This window comes from Erpetoichthys calabaricus, chromosome 2 (genome assembly GCF_900747795.2).
Source record: "Erpetoichthys calabaricus chromosome 2, fErpCal1.3, whole genome shotgun sequence".
NCBI lineage: Eukaryota > Metazoa > Chordata > Cladistia > Polypteriformes > Polypteridae > Erpetoichthys > Erpetoichthys calabaricus.
Window position 1 is genome coordinate 41,041,416 of NC_041395.2, and position 27,295 is coordinate 41,068,710.

Below are 27,295 nucleotides of genomic sequence, written 5' to 3' on the forward strand. Positions count from 1 at the left end.
CATTCAGCCCAACAAAGCTCGCCTGTCCTATCCACTCAATTCTTTTAAAAAAACATCAAGTCTAGTTTTGAAAATCCCTAAAGTTCTACTCTCCACCACACTACTTGGTAACTTATTCCAAGTGTTTATAGTTCTTTGTGTAAAGAAAAACTTCCTAATGTTTGTGTGAAATTTACCCTTAACAAGTTTCCAACTTGATGAACTCATTTCAAACTAACAGTCTTGATGTACTGTACTAATTCCCTTCATGATTTTAAACACTTCAATCATGTCACCTCTTAATCTTATTTTGCTTTAACTGTAAAGGCTCAGCTCTTTTAATCTTTCTTCATAATTCATCCCCTGTAGCCCTGGAATCAGCCTAGTCACTCTTCTCTGGACCTTTTCTAGTGCTGCTATGTTCTTACCTTGCCTGGAGACCAAAAGTGCACACAGTACACCAGATGAGGCCTCACCAGTGTGTTATAAAGCTTGAGCAGATTCTCCTGTGACTTGTACTCCACACATCATGTTTATAACCTAACATTCTGTTAGCCTTCTTAATGGCCTCTGAACACTGTCGGAAAGTTGATAGCATAGAGTCCACTATGACTCCTAAATCCTTCTCATAAGGTGTACTGTCGAATTTTTTGCAGACTCTTTGGATTTTGTTGTGTATAATTTCTTTCTGATTATTTTCTTTCTTTAGGAAGACTACAGTTTTGTGTATATACATGCACCTGTAAATAAAACCCACTTTTGTTTTTGGAAATACTACCTTTTTCTGTCTGTGTCTCTATGTCTGACTTCCCTCAAGTCTGCTCCCAGTTGGTCCTGAACTACAAGAGTTCCCTGTGTAGTCTGGTGCCAACTTTGCTGCTACACAGGGGGTCACACTACCCTGGACAGTCTACAGTTGAGTCAAAGCTGTTTTGTTCAATATGATAGCATACTCTTTACATCTAATGATACCAATGCTACCAAGTATCTGTAATCTCTTTCAATGGACAGGAAAAAAGCCACAGTGCCACAGTAGGATACTAAGAAGAGAAACAGAACAGAAAATGGTTAATAATAGTTTTTGCAGTAATTATTGTATTACTTATATTTTTTAACAAATCACTAACAAACAGAGATGCAATATGTATAGCTAATCAGCAGCTCTAGTCAGAGTATGCTAGACTAAAATAATGAGTGTTCAGCTTGGATTTATTTATTTATTTTTTTCAACATTTTATTGATTTTTTTCAAATCAAACAATATTCCGTACAAGCAAGTCAAATTTTACAAAACTAGGTTCAAATCAAGACATCCTCCCCAAGAAAATATATCAAAGGGGCGTGGTCGGAGATAACAATAGCGTCATATTTACAAGATTTAATCGTAGGCAAGAAATTGTTATCTATGAAGAAATAATTCTTGAGTAACAGTGATGCACAGGTGAGTAGAAGGAATATGCTCTTGAATTTGGGTTTAGGAATCTACAAGGGTCTGATAAGTTATGATCAGTTACAAACTGTGTGATTGTTTTTGTAGTCTTAGATGTCATTATCCCTGTGGCAGGAGACCTATCTAGGTCTGGATTTAAAACACAATTAAAGTCACCAGCCATTATAATTTTATGAGTGTTCACATTAGGAATGGATGCAAGTACATTTTGGATGAAGTCCCTATCATCAATATTAGGTGTGTAAATATTTATCAAAATTACTTTACAGTTAAATAAATTACCCATGACAAGCAGGTATTGCCCTTCAGGATCAGATACTACATCTGATACTACAAACGAGATTGTTCTATGTATAAGAATTCCCACACCTCTATATTTCTTTGTAAAGCTGGAATGGAATATTTGGCCAGTCCAGTCTCTGTGCAGCCGGACCTGATCCTTGCTTACTAAGTGTGTCTCTGGTAAAAATACTACTTTAGCGTTTAGACCTGTTAGGTGGGAGAAATACTTTCTTTCTCTTTAATTTGTGATTGAGACCTTTAACATTCCAGCTCACAAAGTTAACTGTTTGGTGATCTTTTGTTGACATTGTGTAGTCTTAATTTAAGATAGTAGTACATTATTACATAAGACAGCTTTGACCCTAATTTCCAATTTTTACAGGTGTTATTGCCATAAAGCCTATTGTTAGGTTGGCCCTTACAATTATAAGGATTAATAGAATAGATAAGAAATAGCTTTCTGTCTTTATCCCCCCCCCCCATTTTGACTCCCCAAGTGAGGCTAAACCACACTTCACAAAATCCCATTCCTCTGACATACCTAGAGACAGAGCACGTCTAAAACAAAACAAGCCACTCAGCAGTGGTGCATGAGGATTAAATTAAAGATATCTATTGACCGTACAGTCCAAATACTATACACATAAAATGTAATCTTAAACAATTTGAGAAAGTAAACCCAGGGAATGATGTTAAACAGTAGACCTGGAAACCCAGATAACATTTGATAGTAAGGGCTAATACAATGAACCAAGGTGTATGATGTTAAACAGTACACTATGAAGAAAAAGGAAAAAAAAAATCCACATACATACATACACTCATATAATTGTAATTAAAACATAAAAAATGCCAGATAAGGAAATAGAATGTATAATTATGGAATAAGTTTCATTGAAAATTGATCCTACAGCAGGTAAGATCTTGTTTGCCGTGCCAGGACAAGATGCAACTCATGATTGTCTTTCAAAAAGTGTTGGGAACTCTTTTTTTACTTCCTCTGTTGTGGTAAAATGTAGAGCTTGCCTTGAATAACCACTTTCAGTTTGGCAGGATACAAGATGCTGTATATGATCTCAGCCTTCCGTAAGCGTTTTTTAATGCTGTAAAATGTGGCACGTTGAGGGTGAGAAATCAGTGAAAATATGAATGTGATTATTTTCAAATATAATCTCTCATTTCTGTCTGAGAAATAACATTGTTTGTAGCTTAAACTGTACTTTTTCAAAGTGCATAATGAATGTCCTAGGCTTTGAAGTATTCGATCCACTTATGCTGTAAGCTGCTGCTATCTCTGCATCTAATTTAAAATCCATCCATCCATCCATTATCCAACCTGCTATATCCAAACTACAGGGTCATGGGGGTCTGCTGGAGCCAATCCCAGCCATCACAGGGCGCAAGGCAGGAGACAAACCCCGGGCAGGGCGCCAGCACACCATAGTAATTTAAAATCCTCTCCAATTATTTTAGAGAATAGTTCAGCTACGAATTTCACTGGGTTTGGACTTTCGCGATTTTTAGGGAGCCCTTCGATTCTGATATTATTCCTTCTGCATCCATCTTCCAGTGCAGCTGGTCTGCCTCCAAGCACTTTGCATTCAGAATTTGCAGCCGTTGCTTTTTCGTCAGCGATAGATGCCAATTGTTCCGCTATTTCAATACGAGTCATGACAGTTTGCTTAACGTCTTCAAACTGAGCACCAAGTGCTCTAAGCTTATTCTCAAATTTAGATGCATTTTCCTGTATTTTTTCCTCAATCTTTTCTAGCATACCTTTAAAGGATGCCTGAAAGCAATTACTTAAACAGGTTTCCTGGTCTTTAATATCCTGAAACAACTTCTCATTTGTCTTGTGCATGTCCTTAATTTCTTTCCTTATATATTTTATGTCCTTCTATATATTATTCTTGAGCTTCTTTATGTCTTGATCAGTGGCTGTTGCGGCGATCATTGCCTTCAGCTCTTACAGATCATTTCGGTCTTCCCCGAACTCTCTGGGTCAAGTAGCATGCCCAATTGCAGCCGATGTTGTTGGCTCGCGAGGATTAGATGACAATGCGGATGGTAAGGCCATTTTCAGTTTCACTGAGCCTTCTGGAATCGGCAAATTATCCTGGCCTGAATCACTTGCACTTTCGCTCTCGGCTGGGGATGATGCAGCAGCTTGGATTTAAATACTGAGAGTGAGGGGGCATCTCTTTTATAAGCAAGCAGATCTTTTTATAACTTTGGGGTCCTGAAAGTAACTCACTGTTATTTAGCACTAGAGTTACCAAAGCCTACGAAAAAACTTGTAAATCCGGTCCACCTTAAATCCCTTTGCACCTCTCCGTTAGCGTCTTTTGTCCTGTAAATGTGCCAAGCAGCCTGCTATTCCATCCCCCACCGCTGCAGAATGTGCACAAAGTTCTTCCAGCTCATGTCTTGATTATCTGGGAGTGAAGTGCTGGAGTTTTAGAGTGGAAAAAATAGATCATTATTTGGAACACATGCATTTCATGTGTGTTCCATTTCTACAATAATCTGTGCAAACACATTGTTAAAACAGAAACGTTTTTCATATTTTAGTAATAAATGAGAAAATGTAGGCATAAACTATATAATGTGTGAAGCCTGAAGTCCAAAGATCAAATAAAGACTTTCACAAAAGGTTCAAGGACGATACAACAGCTTCTGTGGCGTAGCATTAAGAATTGCTGATTTATAGTCAAGAGTCCCCCGGTTCGATCCTGACTGCCTCGTATATTTACCGTTTTCAGTAGTGAGCTGCTCTTATTGTTAATATTATACAGTAAACACATACATTTGATTTGTGTCTGTAATAGCAGGTGTACATTTAAAGTACTTGTAAAAGTTAGCATTTTTTTTTCACTTTTATTCTCTCAGTCATGATCATAATACACACTAGCATCCAAAGGACTCTGAGGCAGTTACTTTTTATCTGAAACTGGGAATAAGTGTAGATGTGAGTGGTGTTTTGAGGTAATGGAACTGGACATTCTCTGATCTGGAGGGATAAAAGCTGACACACAAACGCTGGTGAATCTGCCTTCTTGGTATCTCACCGTCACTTGGTTTTGTTTATTCAGTTGAGTGTTCCTGTTCACGTTGAATTAGTATGCACCTTATGGTCCATGATGTCAAAGCTGCACTGACAAAAAAAAAAAAACACAGAGACATACTGTAGGTCTATATGATATTTGGAATTATTCATTTTATGACCTGTATAGTACATTTTGGAAAACATTGTGGCACGGATGAAACATTATTCATGTTATTTATACTCATTCGCATAACATCTTGCGTTTGTAATCAGTGACCACGTATTTTTTTTCCCCCCCGATCTTGCCAGTCCCCATATATTGCTGTATGGTGCTGTTTCTTTTGTATTCCAGGACAATTAGAGGAAAGAATAGTACAGAGAGGTCAGTTCAGTGCTATATGCAATCATCATTAACTGAAAGCTGCATGAAAAATGATTTAAACTGCTAATAAATAACACATTGCAGTAGCAAACCCTAATAGACCCAAATGCATCAATTCATTTCTCAGTATCCTCCATATTTACAAACCGTCTTCATATTCCATTATTTTTAAGATAGAAAAAGCAGGTTTTATATAGCTTTATTATATGTGTTTTAAGACATGCTGGTCAAAGATAATATCTAAATTACTTGTAAATTCAGCAAAAGTAATGTTTAGATCTACTGAGTTAATTATAAGTGAATTATACAAGTTATCAGCTTATGATAAATAGAGGAAATGATTTATCATTGTAAACTTGAGTGAGTATGACGCTGTACTTAGATGTTTCAATATTCATTGGCAATGATGCAGTGAAGTTCGATAATTATGTATATTATTTTAGTATTGGAAAAATGTATGTAATGGAAGTGCATAGAATATTTATTAATACTTATTATTATTATTATTGAATGCTGGTAGTTTGATGCCTTTTCAAAGCTACTTACTCTATATAGTTATCATCAGTATGACTATGCTGTTTACAGTTACAATAGCAAACACTTATGTTTTTATTGTGTCACATAATAATAATAATAAAACATTATGAAAACGATAAGTTACAGCTAAAGCACCATGCTGTAGTAATTTCCCCACTTTAAATGAGTTTGTAGGTATTTTGTGTAGCTACAAACAGCAGGCCAGTTCTCGTTCAACTCCTTAATAAGCACACAACTGGCACAGATTTTCTCTTTACACACATCTAAATGCAAACACAATGGTAACTGTGTTTGTTATTAAGAATCTGCTAATCATGCATTTACCAGAAAAGGCATTGATTACCAGCAACGTTTAATGATGACAGTGAATTATGTGAGATAAGAATGATTGATTCACACTGTAGGTAAAACTAAAGTGAAACTGAACTCTGTTAGATGATTGTGCACATGTCCTGTAAAATCTTAAGTATAACAACTACATACTAATAACAACAATGTCCTGCTCACACAGGGTAAAGGAGTTGAATCTTTTGTTTTTTAAAAGAGAAGTTTACATTGGAACCTAATCCATTCTATCATTTTTGTTTTTCATCCTGCAGTTCATGCTGGAAGCAGTGGGTTCAATGCAGGACTGCAGAGCACATTCTCACACATACCAAACAGCCATACTATTAATTTGGAGTTGTCACTTAAAATCACTATTTATGTGAGTGTCTAGAAATTGGAGTATCAAGAGAAATGCAGTCAGAGGGAGAACAAGCAAACTGCACACATGCTGTGTCTGGACCATGATTTGAACCTGAGACTCTGTAAATGTGAGATAGTGACTGCCAGACACTAATGTGGGTCTTCACATAGTCAATCACATATTCAAGTACGCTTATGTGGTAGAAGTGAGAGGAAAATGCATCAAGACGGAATCCTAGAACAGTTCTTTAGACAAGTGTTTTAAGAATCAATAAAAAAAACATATAGTTGAAGTTAAGACCAAGATAACCTACAAAAAGGTATGGAAGAAGGTCGTTGAACAAACTGGATGAACAGAATGGTCTGCCCTTGTTTGTAAAGATACTGATATTTTTATGGTTAAGACATCATAGCAAATGAATAGCAAACATGCAACTTAGATGGAATTTCACTTCTTTTATGCTCCTATGTTACTTTTGTGACATTTCTACAAGTACTAGGGTGTTGTACTGTGTTAGCCATTATGGATGTAGTGAGAAGTCAAGAAAAATTACACCTTTTATTGGCTAACTAAAAAGATTACAATATGAAAGGTTTTGAGGCAACTCCTCAGGCCCCTTCTTCAGGAAAGATCTTGCTTGACTTCTAATCACATTTCTTCTGGTACATGTGATGAATTTTTCACATCAAGTAAAAAGCTGCTGCCTGTCACTTTTTCAGAGATGAAGCTCAGAGTGAAGGCTGAGGTCCTTTTCTTGCTGATTGTTTTTAGTTTTCTGGGATATCAACAGCAAGGTGAGCGTGATTCCATATTATTGATACATTAGTGTGTTAAAGATGACCTATCTGTGCTTTATCATGCCGTTTTTATTTCACTATTTTACAAATTCATTATTTTTTTTATATTATATGAAAGGACACAGCAAGGATTGAATCAATCAGCAATTGTTCTATCTGTCTTAAAAAGCTATGTGTACCGACCATGAATTACCATAATGTTTTCTTGTAAATTCCACAAATGTTTATGTTTAGCAGTACTGTATAACAACTGAAAAGTAAATAGAAACTGCAAACGTGTTTGACCAAATGTCATATGTTATAACAGAATTATTAACATTCTTTATGCAATTACAATGTTCAGGTGTTCCATTTAATTTTTGTCTGTCTCAAAGCATACAAGTAAAAGCAAGAAGAAAGATTAATGGTAATGAGAGGCCAAATATCATGTATTTTTTATTTCTTCCAATAGGGACAATACCAAATAAATAAACAATCATAATATCATATCTTCTGAATTATTATGGGACTGTATATAGAATACTGTAAGTGCTTCATTTAAAAATGTGTAAATAAATAATGCAATTTGTTACTTTCAGCTCAAGAGAAAAACACAATACATTTAAAGGTTGAAGATGGTCATGATCTCAGTTTTTTGAGCATTTGGCATTTATGTTCACTTCTTGGGCAGAGGGTCAGTTGTAGACACTACACCAGGTTATGTTTGTGGGTTGGATGGCATCACTTGTAAAATACTCTATTCATACAACATTTAAGAAATGGCAGTCAAGCCTGAGACAGGAATTGGGAAACTGGAACTTTAAATAAATTAGGCAGAGATTTGGAATTAAACAGTCTCAAAAGCCTCCAGAGAAAAATAGCTGTCCTGTGCCACAGGGTTAAGATGACAGTTTTCTAAGAACAACTTGGCATTTTGGGCTTTAAAGGAAGCAGATGAAGAGAACAACAACAACAACATTTATTTATATAGCACATTTCCATACAAATAATGTAGCTCAAAGTGCTTTACATGATGAACAGGATAACTGGGCATAAAGATGATTTCAGCTTATGGGATGTTAAGAGTTACCACTTCCAGAAGTTATACATTTCTATCTTTTTTTTTCTTCTTGCACTTCTAAAATTTTCAATTTCTTCTTTAGAAACATTTGAAGTTATTGTCCCTAATAATCCTGTTGTTGGCGTTCCTGGGAAATCTGTCATCCTCCCATGCTGCATCTCTCCAGCTTTAAGCGCAGTGGACATGGAGATCACTTGGCCAAGAAACTCAGAGCTTATATACGGCCATTCAAGTGGAGCGGAGAAGATCGATGATCAGCATTGGAAAGGCAGGGTTGGACTGTTCACGGATGAGCTACAAAATGGCAACGTATCTCTGAGGTTACAAGATGTGCGAGTCTCTGATCTGGGCTCATACACCTGCAATGTCCTGACATCGACTTATTTCAGAGATGGAATGTTTACATTAGATATTGTAGGTGAGCAGAAATAATGTTTTTTGGGAAACAGATTAAGTCTTATATTGCTTTTAAATTAAATTCTATCTGACCTAGCTTCAAGAGGAATGTTGGGTCTTAAAATGATGTAGTCATGCTATGTAATTAGTGTCTTTTTACTTTTAAATCAGGGAACCATTTGTGATTTCAGCCTACCAGCTACCAATGAAAAAGTTGTAGTTGTTGATTAAATTATTTTGTGTAATTAGGGCATTTCTGAAGATACAGCATTGTTTTTAAAGGAATGTTTTATTTTAATTCAATGTGTTGTTGACTCTGGTTCCAAGTATCCAGGCCTGATTCTCTAGTCACTGTCTGAGTGGAGTTTGCATGTTCACCCTGTGACCATGTGGAGTTTTCCTCTCAACCCAAAGATGTGAAAGTTTATCTAACTGGAGACTCAAAAGCAACCAAGTATGAGAGTGTGTGTGTTCTGAGATAAACAGGAATCCTATCTAGAAATAATGCTTGTCCCGTGCCTGATACTGCAATGATAGGCTGTTTCACCTTTTAAAGTTGTAGAAGAAACAAAATCAGAAAAGGAATGGAAATTCTTGACAGTTTTCTTCATTTATGTATGCAGTAATTTCATAAAAATATGTACACCTGTCACACACTTGCTTATTCATTCTTTTATATAATCAGCCAATCACATAGCAGTATTACAATACATGAAATCCTGCAGATGCTGGTTAGGAGCTTCAGTTAATGATGACATCAAACACCAGAATGGGGGGAAAATGTGATGCAGTGATTTTGACTGTGTGGCGTGATTGTTTGCACCGGACAGTCTGGTTTGAGGATTTCTGTAACTTGTTTTCTTGTTCAAAAGTCTACGGAGTTTACTCAGAGTGGTACAAAAAACATCCAGTGAATGGCAGTTCTGTAAGTAATGGCTTATTGATAAGAGAGGTCAGAGGATAGTGGCCAGACTGGTGTGAGCTAACAGAAAGGCTACAGTAACTCCGATAAACACTCTGTACAACTGTGGGGAGCAGAAAAGCTTTCTGAGTGTACAAAACATTTAGCCTTGAGACAGATGGGCTACACGAGCAGAAGAGCACATTTATGTTAGCCAAGAACAGAAAGTTGAGTCTGAAGTGGGCACAGGCTCACCAAAACTAGACAGTTGAAGACTGAAAAATGTTGCCTGGTCTGATGAATTTTGATTTCTGCTTTGGCACATAAATGGTGGGAACCAACAGCATGAATTCATGTACCCAACCAGCCTTGTGACAACAGTGCAGGCTGGAGGTGGTGGTGTAATGGTCTTCTTGGTACACTTTGGGCTCATTAATTCCAATAAATCATTGCTTGAATGACACAGCCTATTTACGTTTTGTTGCTGACCATGAGCATCCCTTCTTGGCCACAATTTATCCATTTCCTAATGACTACTTTCAGCATGATAATACACCATGTCACAGAGCAACGGTCATCTCAAACTGTTGTTCATGAACATGGCAATGAGTTTAGTGTTCTTCAGTGGCGTTCCCTTGTCACTGGATTTGAATCCAATAGAAGACCTTTGGGATGTGGTGGAATGAAAGGTTTGTGAATGTGTAGCTGACAAATCTGCAGAAACAGTGTGATGTTATCTTGTCAACAGTATTTATATAAATATATATTGTGGTAAGTCAGCCCCCCATACACAGCAGACATGACACCAAATGTCCAAAGCACAAATGGTTATTATGCTTTCAATCTTACGTGGCACCTCACAATGTCCTAATTAGCCAACTCTTTCCCTTCTTTCCTTTAGTCTCTCCATACTTCTGCTACCTTTACTCCTTTTCTCCCAAGCTTCGTCTTCTTCCTTCCAACTCCGGCTCGTCTTCTGGAGGGAGGCGGCCTCTTTTATAACAACCCGGATGCCCTCCAGGAGCTATGTGACGATCTTCCAGCAGTACTTCCCCATGCAGAACAGGGTGGCTGCCCTCAAGTGGCCCAGGGGAGGTATTAGCCCTCTCCCAGTTCATCTAGACGTCCCAGCTGGGTAGGATCGCCGGCCATCCACCACTATATATCCATCCATTCATCCATTGTCCAACCCGCTGAATCCGAACACAGGGTCACGGGGGTCTGCTGAAGCCAATCCCAGCCAACACAGGGCACAAGGCAGGAAACAATCCTGGGCAGGGTGCCAACCCACCGCAGGACACACACAAACACACCCACCACACACTAGGGCCAATTTAGAATCGCCAATCCACCTAACCTGCATGTCTTTGGAATGTGGGAGGAAACCGGAGCACCCGGAGGAAACCCACGCAGACACAGGGAGAACATGCAAACTCCACGCAGGGAGGACCTGGGAATCGAACCCAGGTCCCCAGATCTCCCAACTGCAAGGCAGCAGCGCTACCCACTGCGCCACCGTGCCGCCCCACCACTATATATATATATATATATATATATATACAGTATATATATATATATATATATATATAAATTGCTGTAAAGCTCTCTGCTTAAATGCTTAAGTAATGTTTACTATACAAAGGCATAAAAAATTACATTGTATCAGTAGTGCTTGGTGTCTTGGTGTGTTTTTGTGACTTCATTTCATAATAGTTTAGAGGTAATCCCACCATCTTTTTTCCTCTTTTCTAGGTTTTGGAGATGTGCCTCATCTTTTTCTGGGCAGCCCTGGAGGAAATGAAATTAAATTGAAATGTGAATCACAGGGCTGGTTTCCGAAGCCAGTTTTGCGATGGGCATCACTAATGGGCCAGGACTTAACAACACGTGCTGACACTACAGAGAATTGGGACAAATTCTTTCTTGTTGGAGTGAGCAGCACACTTTGGGTGACTGAGAGGGACAGACATGGAGTCATCTGTGTAATTCACCACAGTGAAACAAAGTCAAACATTCAAGCACAGATTGAAATTGACGGTTAGTAAATGTCTGCTGTCACTGATCCTCCTTCTTAAATATCACAATGTCATGGAAGTGCTGAGTGTGTCGTCTGCTTTTACTTTGTGTAATGAGGTGTGTGAGATTCTGTTGCCCACCTAATGTGGGCTCCCATGTGTAAACTGCTGCTTTGATTTAAGTGGCCACAAAGTCTTCACACTTATCTCAATATACATGTTACATACATCAGAATAAAGAGAAGACATTTCTATGTCACAATATCTACATTTGGAGAAGAAGTTGCATGTTTGGAATATAAATTTCAGCACAGTAAGTTGCAAAGTTCAATCACGTTTTTACCAAAAATATACTTTCAATATTGTTCTTATTAGTATAAATGCGGCAATAAGCTTTTTAACACCATAATAGTGATGCACAGTGTATCAGCAATAGCCAGAAAAATGGTTATGAAATATCTACAGGTAACTAGTCTATGTTTATTTTTTTAAAGTATACAAAAAAAATGACTGCATTATGAAGAAGCTTTACTGGAAGCACTAGATACTAGATATCCAAACGAAGGCCAGGCATTGTAAAGTCAGGAGCTGTCATGGATGTTGATCTGTCCTTACAGTGATATTAGTGAATAATAATGCTTAGTTTTATATGTGATCTGGAATTATAATTATTTTGTCAATGAAAATGTAAATCTTCAAGAATATAAAGTTTCTCTTTTGAAACTGTTGCTGGTAAAATCATTCAAAGCTTTTCCTTTCCCTTCTCTCTGCAGATGAATTTTTTAATCTCGTCTCACCTGGATGGAAGACATTCTCAATAATTTTAATTTTTTTTGGACTGTTCATACTGCTGTCTTTACCTGCTGCAGTGTTTTTGTTCAAGAAGTCTAAAGGTATGTGTCATCCGCTCATTGGTAATGGGGTTTAATTCTGCTAGAGTCTTACTTTTAATCACCTCCAGCATTTTTGAAAAACAACCATTGGATTAAAGCTGAATAAAAAAATAACCCACAGTTTTATAAGAAAACCACCTCCTAGTGTATGTCTCATTGGTGTCCAGTCAAACTTTTAAAATCTCATTATGTCTCATCTTGTAACCAAGAATCAAGGTGCTCCTGCATTTGAAGGTTTATTTACTTTTGTCTGTTCTGCATATATATTTTTTTAGAGTTTAACACAGAATATTAATATTTTAGTATTTTAGCAGTTCACATTTATCCAAAGCAGCTTACACATGATGTCAACATAATTGAGTGAAGTTCAATTACTTGTCTGTTTTATAATAAGTGTTCTATAATTTATTATTTAGTCCCTGAATAGGTTTTTTCCTCTTGTAGTTCCATATTTTCCTATTTTCTTTTTGTCAGTATAGCAGTGGTCATTGTCTCCTTATACTTTCTATTTCATGGAGCTGCATTAGTAGGAGACAACAAAATGGAGTGCTGTGCTGTACAAATTAACATAAATGACATTTAACAGATATGCCAGCTATTGTTCTCTCACATGGCACATTTGGTCTAAATATGTTTACTTCAGCACAATTTCATATGCTCAACTATCTGCCAATGCCAGTTACAACTGAAGTAGACCTAACTGGCCATATGAGTAGAAGTGTGGATGCATCAGCTTGACTGTCATGATGCTGTATGTTGTGTGCTTTTACAGTTTTTGCTGGTTAGTCCATTTCTATCTTTATCATTATCATGTTTATTGTGTAAAATGTGGATTTTTTGTATGTGTTAAAAAATAGGACATCCCATGTTCCACATGCAGTTTAAAGTTAGGGAAGTCTTCCTCACAGGCCAAGTTCCAAAAGATTGAATCATATGAAAGGGATTATGAATAACACTGAAATATTTTTGTATTCCATTACATCATGGAATCTCATTTCAAACTCACCCTAAACTCCTCCATCACTTCCAGAGCTGCTTGGTCACTGAAATCCTTCATCACTTCCAATCATTACACTGATCTCAGTTTAGCAAAGTGATCTTTGTTAGGTAGACATGGTGGTATGATTTTTTTTTATTTCTTTGGAGAACTGGCATTGGACACATACTTGTTCATAGGTGTTTCCTACTCCCTTGAAGTTTAAGGTAAAGTGTGCCAGTCATAAATTCAACACCTGATAATTCACTCAATATCTACGTGTTTCATATCTGTCTAGTCACCCATTGTAGTGAAAACACATATGCAGTTCTTGGAGGAGGCACAAAGTTCCCAAGTTCTCTGCCACAAGACTGTCTCTTTGTAAATCACCCGCTGTTCATGGAAGCTGAGCTCAAAGACTGTCTCAGAGTCGATGGGTAAAGTAGAAATTAGATACCAGCAGGCATTGCGAAGTAAGCAGCAAAATCTAACTGCAGTCTAATCTAACTGGATTTGACACATTCAGTCACTTAACCTGCTAAACTGCATTAGGAATTTTTGCATCTTCCATCATCACTACTGGAATATTCACTTGATTTATTCTTCCTCAGAGCTCTGGCAATAGCATCGAAATTCATATATAGTATCTTGTTTGTTGTCAATTAATAACAATAATAAAGTAAAGAATAAAGTGTGATTAGTATGCTAATGCTATTTACAGTATATCATAATATATCTTCATTATTTTTGGACTTAGCTTTTAAATTTTGTCATTCCTTTTTTTACAGTAAAAATAGAATCTCTGAAGCAACATCTTGAATCAGGTAAGTTCAGGTAAAAACACCCAGGCTGCCCCTGATGTGAGTCTGTGGGACACTGTCTGTGTATAAAAGTCAGATCAATGTTCACATCTGATATTGTCAAAAAATATAATGAATGTTACTTTATATTAATACATGCTCAATGCATAAAACCTAAATAAAATATTAGTAAAATCTAGCTCTGCTTTCCGGCATTGCCCTACTCAGAAAATGAAAGGTGAAGAGATAAAAAGGATGAGAAAAATCATTGAAATAAAAGCAAGTTCTTCTTTATCACATCCCTGTTAAGATCGTGGCCACTCATTCTAACCCCAAGCCACATTTCAAATTATATGCTAACAAAATTAATTACCCTTAAATTTGCTGCATTTCATAAAAGAAGATATGATAAGCTGGATAATCAGGATTTTCTTGATTCCTTCTGCAATGGAGCTTCATTAGTAGCTAAATAGCACAGTGCCACCTCAACATAGGAAGCTGCTCATAAAGCTTCAAACACTTACAGGGTGGCTTGTGTGATTCATTCAAATCATCTTTGTCAGGTTTACAATTTTGTACATTCCTATTCATATCTTTTCTTTTTTATTATTAACATTCAATCTTGAAATATATATTTTTTGCATTAATATTTATGAAGAGACACTCTACATTATATGTGTTCTACAACAAGAGATTTCCATAATTTCAACTGTCCATTTTATATTTTCAGGAAAGAAAATTACATAGTATTATCATAAATGAAAGCATCCTTCATTTGAAACATCCTGTAGCAAAGCGCCATATTGTGGGGACCCCTGTATGTGACAGTTCTGAGGCAACTTGCAGAGCAGCATTTGGCCTTCTGTCGTTTCTGCAGGTCTCCATTATAACAGATAATTTAATCAGAAATTAATTCATGTTTGACTAAGCTTTCAGATATTTCGGTTTCACTTACCAAGCATGGAAGTGAGTTGTCCTCATCAGCAGAGTTGTCAGAAATATTTTAATACTGAAATTTCCCATCAGAACTGTTTATTTTTTTCAAAACTGAATTCTTAAGGAACCCTGCCATCTATTTTAATTTTTAGGGCAAGTTATTTGATAAAATAGCTAATATTTAGCCCATTTGTTTTTAAAATGCAACAAAAAGCTGCAGAGGGTATTTGTACCAAAATTTACAGAAATCAATAATTAAAAAAAATATACTTTACTAGTGGGCGGCACGGTGGCGCAGTGGGTAGCGCTGCTGCCTCGCAGTTAGGAGACCTGGGGACCTGGGTTTGCTTCCCGGGTCCTCCCTGCGTGGAGTTTGCATGTTCTCCCCGTGTCTGCGTGGGTTTCCTCCGGGCGCTCCGGTTTCCTCCCACAATCCGAAGACATGCAGGTTAGGTGGATTGGCGATTCTAAATTGGCCCTAGTGTGTGCTTGGTGTGTGGGTGTGTTTGTGTGTGTCCTGCGGTGGGTTGGCACCCTGCCTGGGATTGGTTCCCTGCCTTGTGCCCTGTGTTGGCTGGGATTGGCTCCAGCAGACCCCCGTGACCCTGTTTGGATTCAGCGTGTTGGAAAATGGATGGATGGATGGATGGATACTTTACTAGTTTTCATTTTTTTTTATTTTAACCCTTACATACTGTATAGGCTTTCCCAAATTGTTGAATGGAAAAATTATTTTTATGGTGTTTTTAGTTAGCATAAAAGGAAAGCCATTAAATTCATAACGAGTATGCATATTTTTTAAATAAATTATAGAAGTGTTAGCTGGCATTGCCCAGTTCTCTTTCTAAATGTTGCTGTAAATTTTACTTTTCAGTTGACTGAACAAAAGAAGTACAATTTCCAGTGAAGGAAGAATTTTGACTGGAGATGTTGGGCTTTAAAATATCAACTGACAGGAAATAGCAGCCATTTGAAATAGATGAGGTAGTTTGACAGGATGAGAGAAATCATTGAAATAAAAGTAGTTTCTCCTTCAGCACATCCCTGTTAAGATTGTGGCCACTCATTCTTAACCCCAAGCCAAATTAGTTTTAAGTGTCATTCACCAATCAGCATTAAAGATACCCCTTGATATCATAAAGGAGGCTCCTAATGGTCGATGATATCTGATATCCTGAGCTTTCCCACTACTTATATTTTGGACAGAAGACAGGAAGCATTTTTTTACTGAAAGAGTTGTGGGAATTTGGAACAAACTACCAAGACATGTAGTTGGAGAAGAAACCTTGAGAATCTTTAACAAGAATCTGGATGAGCTATTGGGACAGATTAGTTATTAGCTAAACAAACTAGCTTGATGGACTGAATGGTCTCCTCTCATTTGTCAAACTTCTTATGTCCAGAGAATGTCCTTTGAACAGACAAAACATAAAAAAGCTTTCTGGTAAATCACACCAATTTTGTGTTCACTTTGAAAATAAAGAAGCTTTGAAAGAAAACACCATCCCTACTGTGAGACATGAAAGAGGCTCAGTAGTGTTTTAAGGTTGATTTAATGCCTGTTTGAATCTGTGAAGGGCACAATAAAATCAGAAGACTACCAGGGCATTTTGGGGTGATACATATAGTGCAGTGTCAGATAGCTGTGTCTCAGATGCAGGACATGGGTGCTCCAAATGGATAACAACCCAAAACATACCTCAGAAAGCACCCAGTAATACAGGAAATGAAAACATTGGACCATTCTGAAGTGACCTGTTATGAGAACTTTCTAATTCCAATTGAACATTGATGGAGAGAGCTAAATGCAGTTGGGAGAAGGCATCCAGTTAACCTGGGAGAACTGAAGAAATGTGAGCCAAACGACCAGTCAAATATTCTTGAAATCTCATTAAGAGCGGAAGAAAGCACTTGATGGTAGTTATTATCCCCAAAGGCGGTGCTACAAAATATTACAAATAAGGTTACCAATATTTATGTCTACGGCATTTTCGTTTGTTAATTATTTAAAAAAATGCTCATTCTTAAATCAAAACATTGTTTATATTCTATTAAATGTAACAAAATATTTCTCAGGTTCAGTTTAATTCAGAAAAAAACGAGAGATTTACTTTTTAAATGAAAGGACACAGGTTTTTAGCCAAATCATATAAAACAAAGCTTATAGTGGCTTGAAATTTGTTCTTTTAATTATGAGTTACAGCAGCAGTTTTCTTTCTGTTTGTTTACCGAAAGAGCTGCCACCCCACTTACCGGGGATAGCACTTTATTTACAACCCCAAATCAGAAAAAGTTGGGACAGTGTGGAAAATGTGATTAAAAAAAGAAAAAAGCAAGTTATAAATTCTCCTCAAATTTTATTTCATTGCAGACAGTATGAACACAAAATAATTCATGTTTTGTTTTGTCAACATCATTTGATTTGTAAATAAATATCCATTCTTGCCATTCAGGCTTGCAATACATTCCAAAAAAAGTTGGGATGGGGGCAATTAAGGGGTAGTAATGAGGTATAATAACTAACTAATGATGTGATTTGAAACTGGTGATGTTTACAGGTGATTGCAATCATGATTCAATACAAAAGCAGCATCAGGAAAGGCCTACTCCTTTAGGAGCAAAGATGAGCAGAGGATCGCCAGTTTGCCACCAATTGCGGGCAAAAATCTTTGAAATGATGAAGAAAAACGTTTCTCAAAGACAGATAGGAAGAGATTTGGGCATTTCTCCCTCTACAGTGCATAACATAGTGAAAAGAATCAGGGAATCTGGAGAAATTACCGTGCGCAAAGGCCAAAGGTGCAAGCCTAAACTGAATGGCCGTGATCTCCGAGCCCTCAGACGGCACTGCATTAAAAACCGTCATTCATCGATAAATGATATAACTGCGTGGGCTCAGGACTACTTCAGGAAGTCACTCTCAAGCACTACAGTATGTAGTTACATTAGGAAATGCCAGCTAAAAAAACTGTACTGTGCCAAAAGGAAGCCCTACATAAATACTGTCCAGAAGTGCCGTCGACTTCTCTGGGCTCGGAGGCATCTGGGATGGTCCATTGTGCAGTGGAAACGTGTATTGTGGTCAGAAGAATCGGTTTTTCACATCTTTTTTGGAAGAAATGGACGCCGTGTGCTGCGGACCAGAGGAAAAGACCATCCAGACTGTTACCAGATACAAGTCCAAAAGCCAGGGTCTGTCATGGTATGGGGTTGTGTCAGTGCCTTCGGCAAAGGTAACTTGCACTTCTGCGATGGCACCATCAATGCTGAGAAGTATATCTCAGTTTTGGAGGAACAAATGCTGCCTTCAAGACGATGTCTTTTCCAGGGACGCCCATGCTTATTTCAGCAAGACAATGCCAAATAACATACTGTGCGCATAACAAAGGCATGGCTGCGTAAGAAGAGGGTGCGGATGCTTGACTGGCCTGCCTGCAGCCCCGATTTGTCTCCTATTGAGAATGTTTGGCGTATTTTGAAACGTAAAATGCGTCAACGAAGACCCCATACTGTTGCGCACCTAAAACATTGTTTGCAGGAAGAATGGGACAAACTAACACCTGCAACACTTAGTCACTTGATTTCTTCAATGCCTAAACGTCTTTTAAGTGTTGTTAAAAGACAGGGGAACTGTACAAAGTGGTAAATGCTGTACTGTCCCAACTTTTTTTGAAATGTGTTGCAATCCTGAATGGCAAGAATGGATATTTATTTACAAATCAAATGATGTTGACAAAAAAAACATGAATTATTTTGTGTTCATACTGTCTGCAATGAAATAAAGTTTGAGGAGAATTTATAACTTGCTTTTTTCTTTTTTTATTCACATTTTCCACACTGTCCCAACTTTTTCTGATTTGGGGTTGTAGGAATGGCTCCTCCAACACCCAGGTGACCTCACCTTTAATTATGTAATGGCTGGACCCCTCAGACGTCACAATTTGAATGACTGTGCATTTTTAATGAGTGCACCACTTGCAGTGCCCGAGGCAGAGTAGTGATAGATAGATAGATAGATAGATAGATAGATAGATAGATAGATAGATAGATAGATAGATAGATAGATAGATAGATAGAAACTTCATTTGTCCCCAGTGGCTTTTTACCAAAGCTCAATAAATAAATAACAATATTCCAGAATCACTAAAATGAAAGAAAAGTAAAAATCCCAGTCACAGTGAGGCATCGTTCATAGTGGCACAGTCATAGCTTCTATCCTTGTATTAATTTATGGTCTTGTTGTTTTTCATTAAAGCAAGAATTAGCATTCTTATACACTCTAGCACATTTTTGCACTTATTCAACAAGAGCAGTTAAATATTTAAGTATATTTCTCAGATAGACTTCCTAAATAGATGGATTGTAAGCCCAAGGTCAGGTGTCATGTCCAAATGTAGAAGGAGTCACAGGGTTTTCTCTTTCTCTTCTTTGTCTGCATCTTGGCTTCTGCCTTGCTGGGATTGGAAGCTGATGGCTGCTGTCTTGTCAAAGCCACTTCTCTCTGTCGAGCAGTAGGAATATCTTTGAAAAAATTACATCTTGCCTGAAGAAGGGGCCTGAGTTGCCTCGAAAGCTTGCATATTGTGATCTTTTTAGTTAGCCAATAGCAGATATCATTTTGCTTGACTTCTCACTACATTCATAATGGCTAACACGGTACAACACCCTAGTACTTCTACCCCCTAAAATAATCTGAATTATGCTAAATTTCCTTAGTTCATGAATATCAATGGGTTACAAAGTACATCAATATATTAATCAATAGGCTGGCTGATTAGTTGATATGTAATGGTAAATATCTATCATCTCCCAGAATGCCGACCTTCTCAACAGTAATGTCCTTTAGTGGCCCATCATTCTGCATTAGTAATGGCCAGAGTGCCAGAGTTGTATACTTTGTTTTAGTGTCCATTCCATGTCCTTGTATTTCAGCTCAATCCTGTGGCCAGTTTATGTAGTATGTCACCAATTGTCTTTGTTTTAGGATCCTCAACCTTCATAATATTGTAGCTTTGTGTGAACCAACAAGAAAAGTCAGCTACTGTGTGTATCTGAATTCCATAATCATCTCAATGGGCATAAAGAACAAACAAATAAACATAAACTGTGCTTTAAAGATATAGGGTTATTGTTAAGACATTTTTGATGAATCTATTTCGTTTCATTCTTCTATCAGTTGTTGAACCTACTCTACTTATTCCTGTTCGGGGTTGTTAAGTGCTGCAGAATAGCCAAGAAGCATTAGGAACAATACAGGAACTGATTCTGAACAGGACATCAGTCCATCACAGAACACACCATACACACACCATCATCAGGCCATTTAAGTGTTACTGAGCAGCCAGACATGCAGGTCTTTGAGATGATGGAGAATTCTCAATTCCCACACAGACAGAGAATGGCGTGGCTGCTGAGCTAGGAACACAATGCTAGTCCAACATCACAGAAAAGCCTTTATTTAGAAAATGAAACCAAAATAAAAAGTTGGGGGTTTGGTTTTGGGAACGTAGGTGAGTCTCAACATAACTGGAAAAATGAACAATGTAGAATTTAGTGTGAAAAGTACGTAATTGACTTTAATGGTTGAATAAGAAAAAGACTAAAGAAAAAGTAATAAAATAAACACACTATCTTGATATCTGATTAAAGAGGAAAGCTTGAGTATATAAGAACAAGAAATTCTAATATAGGGACAGAAAAACAAAGAAAACATATTACTGGAAAAGAAAAGGAAAAAAATATTTTATTTAAAAAACTTGAAGGCAATTTAGGGACAGCTTAATTGGAATAAAAACATAGATGGAATTTGAATCTGGTGCTTAGGGGTCTATGATTTGTGTCAGGAGATTTGGTTCTTCACAACATTCATTGAATGTAATTTGAAAAGATCTTCCAGAATTTGGGTCATTTTATTCAGAACTTGGCATTTTGTGTCTCAGAATTTATCTTACACCACAATTAAAGTTTTTTGACTTTCAAGACATAATCAGTTGCAAACTTTGTTTTGAAACTGAATTGTCTAGTGTTTAGATTAAATTCCCTTGTTGTTAATGAAATTAAAATATCTTTTTTGTGAATCATCAAAGAAAAAATATATTTTTGATTTTGGGGTCTCCTACATCATGCCATTCTCTAGATGTTTCCTGATGTTTTCACCTGAAGCTTCTTTGGGCTGTTTTTGCCACTTGACACTGCAGTGTCTTTCTCTCAAGAAATAACAAAATCTTTTATTTAGGTCTGCTAGGCACAAACTTCCTTACCATGGGTCCTAATATCTAAAGCACATCTATAAAGTGCCAAAACTACTTCCACAAACATTCGACAATGCCATGAAGACCAATTTGAAACTTCTGTTTTTTAAGGAGACATTTGAATCTCTGACAGATTTTATTCTTGTATGAAGTTACAGATGCAACAGAGCTGGGACTAACAAGAGGAATTGACAGCAGGCAGTGGCAGCCTCATTAAGTACTTCCATAGTGAATCCTATCATCACAAATGTATTCCCCTAGAAAATGCATAAATGTCACATTGCAAAGAAAGATAAGCCTGCATTTGGAGAAAGTCAGTAGCAGTGAAAAGATGAAAGAACAAGTTTAGAAGCAATGGGGAACATTTGGTGAGGGTGTTATATGGCACTATGACAGCTGCAATAAGGAGGAATGTACAGGATATTGTAGTTTAGTATTTGTGTGTATTGAGGATTCCTTCTGCTAAGTAGCTTCTATATGTGAGATTGATAAGCATTTGAAGAGACAGATTAAAAACCTTTTTAATATAGTGTGCTCTTGACATAAATTTTAATTAACGGATCCAATAAAAAACAGTGTAACCTTTACATATGAACTGAAGGGAATCACAAGAGAAAAATTGTAGTAGCATTCATTAAACATATTTTATTACTTTCATCTGCGGTGGGCTGGCGCCCTGCCTGGGGTTTGTTTCCTGCCTTGTGCCCTGTGTTGGCTGGGATTGGCTCCAGCAGACCCCCGTGACCCTGTAGTTAGGATATAGCGGGTTGGATAATGGATGAATGGATGGATATTACTTTCATATTATATTGTGTAGTAGGGAGTTACTATGCTTCAACAGTAAAAAAGTAGAAAAGCTTGTTCAAGAATTAAGTGGGACTGCCCTGACAGGAAAAGTTAAATGTAACAACACCAGTAATAGACAAACTGAAAACGGAAATAAGCTCAGTAAAAGAGTGAACACACTCAGGGTTTTTAACAGTTTCTAATAGTAACAATGGTGGACAGAAGTGGGTGTCATTGTGTCATTTCTCACACTCATTTTTTTTTTTTTGCAGAGAATGATGAACTACGGAAAGAAATAAGTAAGAAAGAACAATTTATAATAAATTATACCAAAGGTCATGAGGTGCCTGCATAACAACTAAACTCTTTTTATTATACACTTTTTATTTAATTATTTAGAACATTACTCTTTACTTTTTCTACAATTTTTAACACCACCTGTTTAAATAACTTTAGTCTCATCTTTGAAAAGAGCGGTTGATTTGCTTGTTATCAGAATTGAGTAAGTGAGAGATTAATCAGCAGCTCTAGCAAATCTTCTGATTCTTACAGAATGTGCACTTTGGCAGTCGGACAGATATATCCATGTCTTGTTAATTTAACTGGGGCTCCTCATGACCCTGTATCAGAATAAGCAAGTGCAGACAATTAATAAGTATTAAAAAAATCACATATCCTTTAAAGGAAATGTCACAATATAAAACCCTCCAGTGTGATTTGGAACAGCAGCTTCAAACCTGTAAGTTAGAAAACATAAATACACAACTACATCACCAAATGTTATAATAAACAGTTGCATTTCACATCAGTAATGTGTAACTTATGCTTTCTGTTATAAACTGAAGGGCCTCTTGTGCATCATCCTCAAACCCAAATAATGTCCAGAAGAACAAAAGTATCAAAAGAAAAGGGTTTTATTAATAAAGCAGGTGAACAACTAAACCAAATATTCAATAAACACATGGGGATTAAAAATAACAAGATAACAAGAACCTAAGTATTGTTACTTCTTACTCCTTGCTTAGTTCACCTCTAGCCTCTTTACCTGCTGAGCCTTTAGCAACGACTTCCTCTCAACTCCAAGGCCACCGTATGCTGAATGCTGGGGCTTCTTAAGCATGGATCTGGGAACCCTTTAGGGTACGCCTGTACAACTACTTCTGAGTTAAATGGCCTGAACTTAAAGGTCTACAGGCACCCCAGTGGAGCTCCTCCTAGTGGCACTTTGATTCCCTGCAGGCTCCCCATACCACTGTCTGTCCTGTCAGTCTAACCCCAATAACAGCCGTGGCCAGGTGGACATTTACATGGGTAGCACATCTATTGTTACCTGTCCCACTTTTACAGTATGTAATACACATCTCACATCTCAACATTACTGATGTTTTTAATGTTTCTTTCACTGCTAATAAAATGAGATCAGAACTTTTCTGTCTTCTGTAAGTGTGGATATTTTACTTTTCTTACTAGAATGGTTAGTTTTGTTGTGTGTGATGTTAGACTGTAAATTCTTCCAGAACTGAGGAACCTTGGTTTTATATTGTCATTCAAATGTCAAGCCCCACACATTTTGACTGGACGCATTTTATTGTTCTAAAGTTTGAGATATTTGTCTGTCTAGCGGTAAAGTCAGAGACAAGATGAGCTGGGCTGTTCCAAAAAGCTTGCAGATAGTTGTTTTAGGAAATTTACCATATGATTTTATTTTTGTTCTTCAAAATTTAGCATATCATAATATAATACAATACCCTGAATTATATTACGTTTATCTGAAAATATTTTATTAGACTAAAAATACTGTAAAACATTTCACTAACATAAATTGTTTCTGTTTGATATGTTGTTATTCATTGGCACCATGTTGGTAATGTATGTCCTCATCATAATTCTAACTTCATCACCAAGTTTTAGATTTGCATAAATCATCAATAACCCACATGTTAGTGCTGTTTAATGAAAAATGTATGGCATGCAGAAAACATTTTAAGTGCATAACTAAAATTGAGATTCCAAGAGTTCTGATCAAAGTGCTTTATATCTGTTTAATTTTTCCTCTCTCCTGTGGTGGGTTGGCGCCATGCCTGGGATTGGTTCCCTGCCTTGCGCCCTGTGTTGGCTGGGATTGGCACCAGCGGACCCCCGTGACCCTGTGTTCGGATTCAGCGGGTTGGAAAATGGATGGATGGATGTTTCCTCTCTGTTAATTAGTTTCTCTTTTTGTTTCTCCCTCCAGAGGCTGCTGGCTACATCTTGAAATCAGGTGTGTACATGTGTGTCACGTCATGACCTCTCCTGTCTGTCCGGTATTATTTCATGACCAACCAGAGACTGTTGTTAAATGTAGCGTCAGAGGTAAGGGTAGACTCTGGCTACTCTCATATCACATTATCTTGTGCTTGTGATGACCAGTTTACAAGAACACAATAAACACTTTAAAAAATGTCCATTCAACTCAACATAGCTTAATCAAAGCCATAATTGCCTGTGTTTCCAAACAATATATTATTCTGAGATTTGTAATCTTTTTGGTGATGCTTCTCATGAATTTTTGAATGTGTAGATTCTTTTTCTGTATTTATTTATTTTGATTTTCTGAGGTATTTATATATTTTATTATGATTTTCATGACGTCACCACAGTGCAGTTTCACGCTGTCATTTGTATGGTGTGCAGCAGCACTTTTGTATGTGTTGATTGTATTGTTTCTGGTTGGCAGATCCATTGCCAGTCATGTGACTCAGGAGATCATTTGATGTATTATTTCATCACTCCTTGCCTATATAACAATAAACACCTCACTAGAGGTTTAGTGAAGGCTGTCTCCTTCCTCAGCTGAATATTTCACTAGTGCAGGAGTTTTAAATCGGTTAGGGGCAAACTACAAGTTTTATGTTAAGGACTAGGAACTACCAGTAATGGATTGTTAACATTTTTTAATATGTGTTTTGAAAACTCTTACTTTTTTGCTTATCAGAGAAATTCTTTCCATCTTATTTTAGAATATCTTACATATGTTGCATATGTTCTGTGTTATCAGTACCACCTTGTACCTTACGTCAGGCTCTTAACAACGACATTGCCACTTTGACAGTGATAAGTGTAAAGCTATTCACTGAGCAGTTTTGTTTCAAGGAAATCCCATGATATTACACTGAAATTGTTAGCAACAGATACTAGTTGAAAGAGACCAAGTAGTATATATTGTAAAGTTGCAGAACCATTTAAGCATGGGAATTAGGCAGGAATAGATGCTCAGTGCAAAAGGGTCATCTGTATGCTCATTACAAGGGTCTTTGAATTGATTTTAGTCTTTCATTTTTAGAGCAGTTGATGAAACATTTTTTGCACATGTCTTGCCAGTATTGTGCAACAACAGCATTCATTTCTATATTTATACAGCTGTATAGTGCAAAGTGCTTCACAAATCATAAACAGTTGTGGACCATCAGGGGGACGTACCAGCCACCCTACCCAACACAGACAGGGAGACACCAATAATGTCCAACACACGTTTTTATTTAAGTGGGGCAGCGCTTTTTCTTCGCTCCCCACTACTGAGTACCATCATGCTCAGTCCCTTCTTTCTCCTTCCTTTCACTGTTTCTTTGCCGCCTCCACTCCTCTCCCGCCAAGGTTCGTCTTCCATCCTCCCGACTCTGGCTCCCTGAATGGAGTGAGGCGGCTCCTTTTATTCAGTTCCTGGCAGTGCTGCAGGTGCCTCATTAGTATTACCTGGAATCATTCCCAGATGTGGTGGAAGTTCACTGTAGGGCTCTTCAGCTCCCCCTGGTGGCCCCCATGGAACCCAACAGGACTGTGCCAGACTCCAAGTCCCAGCATGCCCTGCGGGAATTGGTGGTGCCACAGCCACCCAGGAGGGCTGCCCTCTAGCGTCCCAGGGGAGATAGTGTCTCGAAGATGCTCCCTCTCCCGGTACTTCCATCCTGCTGGCGTTCTGGCCGGGTAATGGCCGAGGTCGCCTGTCACACAGTAAAAAGAAAATGTTAAAATGTGCAAAACAGATATTGGACAGTAGATTTCTGTGTGATTCTATACTTTCCCCTTCATTTCACACCTGCAGATAACACTGATATTTGACGTGTATTTAAGGAAGTAGCCAACAGAGGACCTGTAAGATGTTTGTTTCTCAAACTGCAAACTCTGATTTTTTTTAACTCCTGTACAGTTGTGCATTTGGGACTTTGGCTTTTTTCTCTCCTGGTTTGACCCATTGTGCACTATTCTACTCTCAAGAGATTAATGTACACCATTGTATGAAATCTTCAGTTTCTTTGTAATCTGTTGCATGGAATAACCTTCATTTTGCAACAAAATAATTGACTAATGTGTTTCTTGGGAAAGTTTTCATTTTGGCCTTTTTTGATCCCGGAATTGAAATTTAGGAATCACAATACCTTGCAACCCAAGGAAAGGATAGAAGGTCAGTGTCTGATGCACATGAATGGCATACCTTTGTGTTATTTTAGGTTACCAAAGTGCAGGGCTTAGTGACTTCCACATTTCTCCTGACACAATACATTGACAGTTGCACCCTTGTGAACAGTGCTTAGGGGGCTAATGTCTTTCTTGTCTTTCTATTTGATCGCAAACATTTTGATTTCTTGCCATGGTGAACCACCAGGTATATCATGGCAGTGCAGTCATAGAGTGCCGTATGCATCAGTGTCACTATCTGTGTCACGTTTGATGTCCAATTCACACTGTCATCACTATTACTTGATTTAACAAGTGGTTTATTTTCAGTTTGTTCTAAAACTGTTTCTACAGTGTTTATTTTATATGCCATTATATTTTTTTTGTTGAATCCTTTGCCTCAATCATGAGTACTGATGAGTTACTATAGAGTGGCAGAACACGTAAAAAATTCATGACAATACTTTCCCTAGTATTATTCATGCTTAATGCTTTATGTCTCATCAAAACAAATTAATCTGAGTAGGCCTCAGAAATTTACAAAGAATCTGCAGCTCGAGAGGCACTCCAGGTTAACACAAAGAAGGTTACATCTGTATATGTTGTGTTTAAATTTTCACTTTGCATTTCTTTAACATTAGCATGTGACTGTCTGTACAATGTGATCTTATGGGGGTGTCTCAAAGC

General features: G+C 37.4%; 2 protein-coding genes across 2 annotated transcripts in view; both read left to right on the forward strand.

The window, feature by feature from the left end:
* LOC114643144 (butyrophilin subfamily 1 member A1-like) overlaps nucleotides 1-27,295 on the forward strand; it is a 186,586-nt gene that overhangs the window by 150,207 nt on the left and 9,084 nt on the right. The window lies entirely within an intron of this gene.
* The window catches only part of LOC114643436 (E3 ubiquitin-protein ligase TRIM39-like), a 303,199-nt gene continuing 287,351 nt past the window's right edge, over nucleotides 11,448-27,295 (forward strand). The window contains exons 1-3 of the mRNA XM_051922337.1: nucleotides 11,448-11,554; nucleotides 12,306-12,425; nucleotides 14,190-14,225. The gene's annotated coding sequence lies outside the window, so the exon portion shown is untranslated. The remainder of the gene's footprint in view (nucleotides 11,555-12,305; nucleotides 12,426-14,189; nucleotides 14,226-27,295) is intronic.